Genomic DNA, 6,029 nt, shown 5'->3' on the forward strand with positions numbered 1-6,029 from the left:
CCCGGTGACGCATATGCTAAAGACAGCGTGGAATGTGCTGATTCAATGTAAGGCAGTTTCCCACCCTGCCATTCTTATTTCCCACAACGCCCTCATATGGCATTCCTCTTTGGCATTGTGGGAAGTGAAAATGGTGGCAGGTACCTGGGCAGCTGCCTACAGGCACCCAGTGCCGGCGCTGCCTTTGCCCGGCCAGAGCTTCCATGCCTTTCCTTGTGACTGCCTGGCTCCTTTAGGACTTTGGACTCATTTGCACACTGACTTGCAGCCTTAAATCAACTCTCTCTCCCACCTCCAGCTCAGAGAGCCAAGGCTGGCAGATAGCAATCCATAACTCACATCCCCATAACTCTCCATCACTTTCATTGCCCTCCATGGCAACCATTCTAGCCGAACAGCAACATCCGTCTTCGAAAGCAGAGAGCAGATACTGGGGAAGCAGAGGAGGAGGAGGAATGTTCCTGCACACACACCCTGACCTTCCCCCCACCCCCGATTCCGAACCCACAAGACAAGCCCAAGACAAGTATGTTTCTCAGCTCCTGTCAAATAACAGCGAGACTACCTGGCGTAGCAAAAACCACATTTCAGAAGTCACTTGGCTGTGCCGCAGGCACTGCGGAGGTTGGAAGAGTCCCCAGGTGTCCTTGTTTCCCAGGCACAGCGTGGTTTTTCTGGTCCCTGTTCCTGGTATATAAAACCTTCCTGATTTTGTCCCCATTTTGCACTTGGAGGCAAGCAGGAGGGCTGAAGTCTGACTCGGGAGAGGGAGGCAGTGGTTTGTGGAGACCTGTGCCAGCCAGGAGGCAAGAATCAGAGGCAGGCGAAGCTTCAGAGCTGGAGGAAGAGGAGGAAGAGGAGGAAGAGGCAGGCAGGCCAGTGAAGGGTTGTTTGCTTCCCCACCTGTCCCTGCACCACTGTTTCCCAGATCCAGGAGGGGACTGAAAAGGGAGGAGCAGAGGAAGTTTCCATGCAGGCCCAGTCTCTGGCTACTTGCATGCCTGTCATCTCCAGCTTTGTGACACGTTGCGGGGGGTAGGACTGGATGACCCTCGGGGTCCCTTCCCATTCTGTATGATTCTACGACACCCTCCGCTCTCCAGTCACTACTTCCCGCAGTCTCACTTGTTTGCTGAACTCCCCTGCGGCCCATAAACCCCTCTTGCCTATCTTTGTCTCCTGGCTATAAAGCTCCGAGCTAGGCAATAAATTTGTCTTTTGCAACGGCTGTGCTGATTTTATTGCTTGCTCGGGAGGCTTCATTTCTGCACCATTCCCTGGGGGGTTGGGGAGGACGAGTGCCCCTCTCACAGGACGCCCTTGCACGCAAAAGCAAAAAAGCCTGCGTTCAGAACGCTACCACCGAAGGCAGCTCCCATGTCTGCTGGCAAACAGCTGCTGCCTTCAGGTCCAACTGGTGAGCTTCTCAGAGGCATAACTGTTGACCACTGTAGGGAACCAGAATGCTGGGTGAGATAAGCCTTTGGCCTGATCCTGCAGCCAGGCTCATGTGATGCTCTTCTACTCCCTTATTAGTGTGACAGTCAGGTGAATTGGCCACTGAAGTTGGCAGCCTTTCTGACTTCCCCCTGAAGGAACTAAAGGCTGGCTGATGAAAATGATGGCCTTTTAGTTCAGGTTATTTGGCTGCTGCACTCAGAATAGGAGGGATTTGGGGAGCAGGCTATGGTAAAACCCCTGGAGGGCATCTGGAAGAAGGAGGGGGAGCACCTAGATTCGGAGTGACAGTTGTTCAAAAAGTCTTTTCAGAACCTGGCATAAAAGGCACAGGACTTCTTTTTTTAATGTACCTCCATGACAACCTGAATTTGAAAGGACGATTTATTGGTGCAGCAATTTCTCTACGCGCTCGGATAAATCTCTGCGTTGCGTAATGTTCTTCCTGTCCTCGGTGCTTGGGAAATTAAAGATGCTCAGGGTGAGGTGGGGGAGGAATTTGCACAATTATGGAGTCTGAGTACAAATTCCAGTCATGTGTAGCCCCCCCCCATAATATTTATACTTCAAGTTTCTCCACCGCTATCTCTAATTAGGCTTGCAAGCTTAATTATTTCCTGTAATGTGGCAAACTCTGAACAGAGCACTGGGATACATGCCCGGTTCTCTTTAAACGAAGAAAACTCATTGCCAACATTATCTTGCAGTTTTCCCAGGGTACTGGAAAATTGCAACGGTTCCCATTTTACAGACTGGGGAAATGAGGCTGTGGATGAGCCCCTTGTATACATAGGTAAAGGTAAAAGGACCCCTGACCATTAGGTCCAGTCGTGGCCAACTCTGGGGTTGCGGCGCTCATCTCACTTTATTGGCCGAGGGAGCCGGCGTACAGCTTCCGCGTCATGTGGCCAGCATGACTAAGCCACTTCTGGTGAACCAGAGCAGTGCACAGAAACGCTGTTTACCTTCCCGGCGGAGCAGTACCTATTTATCTACTCGCACTGACGTGCTTTCGAACTGCTAGGTTGGCAGGAGCAGGGACCAAGCAACGGGAGCTCACCCCGTCGTGGGGATTCGAACCGCCGACCTTCTGATCAGCATGTCCTAGGCTCTGTGGTTTAACCCACAACATACTTAGTCTCTAAACATGTACCCTCCAAGTGTCCCAATTTTCCGGGGACAATCCCAAAATTACAAAAGCCAACCTGGCTTCTGGCTTGATCCTGGAATATTCCTATTTTCCCCGCCAGTGTCACCACTGCCGAACTTAGGGAGGAGGTGCAGCCGGCGCATCTCCCAATCCATGGCGGCTGCAGCTGCGAGGGAGCGTCCCATTGCCTCTCCATGACTTTTCCGTGGCCACTGTGGCATCTTGTAGCAACTGCTGGGGAGCAGGCGAGGAGCAGGGGCAGAGGAAGCGGGTGCGGTGGGGGCGGAGCGCCCCAGGTGTCTTCACTGAGGGGGGGGGTGACATTTGGCATGCTGCCCGCCCGTGACTCCCAAGCCTACCCCGAGCCTTCCCCCTTTGGGGGGGCAGGTAAGCCTCATATAATTGACCGTATGACATGGTGCATCCACAGCATTTGAATGACAATGCCCATCAACTTTGGGGTGGGGCAGCCCCCTCAAATATTTTATGGGGAGGTGAAGGGACTCGGCCCCTAGGAGTTGGCTGCTATGAAACCATGGAGGGGGAGCCTCAGGCCTGGGGTTCCACATCTCTGCCCTATACTGAGGTGGTGGAAAAATAACCCTCTGCAGCACCATTGCAGGGTGTCAGAGAGATGCTCCATTTTCCTTGCACATCATCACAACCTGGAGTCAAGCCAGTTGTGGTGTAGTGGTTAAGAGCGGTAGTCTCGTAATCTGGTGAACCGGGTTCACTTCCCCACTCCTCCACATGCAGCTGCTGGGTGACCTTGGGCCAGTCACACTTCTCTGAAGTCTCTCAGCCCCACTCACCTCACAGAGTGTTTGTTGTGGGGGAGGAAGGGAAAGGAGAATGTTAGCCGCTTTGAGACTCCTTCGGGTAGTGATAAAGCGGGATATCAAATCCAAACTCTTCTTCTTCTTCAACAACAAGCTAATACACCTCGCATCTTACAAGGGAAGCTGCGACATTGGCAACACGATGGATCATTCATTTCTCTCTCTCTCTCCACCGCGCCTCCCCACCCCCCATCATTTGAACTAATCAATGGCTTTATTTCACGCCACTTCGCCTGCTCCTTCCCTCTCTCCTCGCTTCTAATGATGTTCGCAATCGGTCCCATTAATCCCCAGTAACTCGCTTGGTTCTCGCACAGCCGCCGCGTCCGCTTCTCCTCCTGTTTCAAGTAATTGGGCTGGCTGATTTACGGCTTGCCAAGTTCCTCTCTTCAAAGGGGAACCCAGGCTCCCCAAGCCAAACATGAATTTTGAGAAATTTACACGATAACGTCCTAATCTGCACAGAACTCTTGAAGGTCAGCTGGAATAATCCACAACTGTGCTCTAGGTTTCTTTATAGACCAACCTTTGGCAGTATGGTGTAGTGGTTAGTGGGGGGGGGGACTGGGACCTGGCAGACCAGAGATCAAATCCCCACACAGCCATGAAATGCATTGGGTTGCCTTGCGGGCAACTCCCTGCCTCTCTGTCTAACCACCTCACAAGGTTGTTGTGAAGATAAAATAGGAAGAGGGGGAATTGTGTACACTGACTGGAGCTCCTTGGAGGAAAGGCAGGATAGGAATGTAATAATAATAATAATAATAATAATAATAATAATATACCTGAGGCCCTTTGGGTGTTTGGGTCTGCAATTCCCATTGGCATGGAGAAAAGGAAGGAAGATGTTGGTGACCGTTTTGAGTTCTTACTTGCCATTCACCAGAGAACAGGTTGCAACAATTTAAAACCTACTTGTGCTGGTCCCTGGGGATTACCATGCGGCGTGGTCCAAGTCCAGTCCGAGGTCAAGGGTGTGGTATGGAGGCTGTCCGTCAAGGCTGAAGCGGGGTCCAAGGCAAGGAGTTGGGTGTGTTCAGGAACTCTGGCAGAAGAGCAGGACAAGGTGCAGGCAGGAACAGGTTACCAACAATGTTGCTCCTGCAACCTGGGACTGGGCTGGCTGGCTTTTATCTCCTCTGAGGCATAGGGCGGCCCCGGTCCACAGGTGACTTGCCTCTCCTGGCCTGGAGGCGAGCACTCCTCCTGCGAGAACTTAGTTCCCTCTGCCCCTCTGCCCTGAGCCTCTGCAGCTCAGGAGAGGCTGGAGGGTTACTGGACCCAGAGGCAACCTCACCTTCCCCTGACGAGGCTGAAAGTGGAGCACCTGCAGGCAATGGGTCCTCAATCACCTCTGGAGCCAGAGCAAATTCAGCTGGTGTCTGCTCCTGAGGATCCGGCACAGGTGAGGGCCCTTCAGGTTCAAGCCCCAGCCCTGGCCCAGCTGGTCCTGGAGGCGGGGACTCCTGTGCAGGCTAAGATTCCTCAGGTTCAGCCTCTGAATCCGATTCCCAGGCCATCACACTACTATTAAAAGCAGCTTAAAACAATGACAATCACAGGAATAGGGTGGTTCCTGAAATTATACGTCTAAGGTGTAAAAGGATGCATCTTTTGCATATGATGGGGACTTTATATTGAAGGTGGGAGATGCCCTTCCATGGGGTGGGAGTTCCACAGGCTAGGGGCTGCCACCACGAAGGTCCTCTCCTGGGCTGCCACTCCCTGAGCTTTGGAGGGTGCTGGGACTTCCAAGAACGCCCTCTCTGCTGATCTCTGTGTGGGATGTAACATAAGCAGTCAAGTACAACACTTCCTGTTTGCCCAGAGTGGACACACAGGGGGTGTTACCCCAGCCAGGAGGACTTCCTCTCCCACCTGTCTGGAGCATCCTCGCCCGCGTGTGACCAGGTAGATGGATGTGACCCTGGCAGACCCCATAAAAGGGCTGATCACGCAGCCATCGTCCTCTTGACCCCTTACTCTCTTCAACTTCTTGATGCTCTTGATACTCTTCTGCATGGGCTCAGTCCCCATATGGGATGAACTCTCTTCTGTAACTACAAGCTAAAGCTTGCCTTCAGGGTACCTACTGTGAACTGAATGTAAGTAAACTTCTTATCATCACTTTTAAAGAAGACTGTTGTGTCTTTATTCTTTTTAAGAGGGAACAAAGGGGATTTACCAAGAGCAAACCCAATATGGACAAGCCAGATTGGATTGCTTAACTCAAGAGATTCAGACGAATTGACCAACTAGCTTCCTGCAATATACAAGGGAAAGTACTCTGCTACCAGCTCACTAGTGTGAGTGAGGAAGGATAATATTTAAATCAATATATCCTCTCCTACTATCCACCACATTCCCACACTCAACTCCTGAGAGGGTCTGTAGAGAAGGAGGTCCTCCTTCAGATATTCAGGACCTAAATTAATGGTGTATTTCACAACTGAAGTAATGCACACTGGACATTTAAAGTGTTTGTGTGGTAGAGAGAGAAGATGATTAATCCCAGGGTCTGAAGTTACTTAAATATGTAACTCAACAAAACAAGTCATTTGTGTTTTTTCAAGATATATACA

The sequence above is a fragment of the Podarcis vaucheri genome (genome assembly GCF_965113315.1).
Source record: "Podarcis vaucheri genome assembly, chromosome: 7".
NCBI lineage: Eukaryota > Metazoa > Chordata > Lepidosauria > Squamata > Lacertidae > Podarcis > Podarcis vaucheri.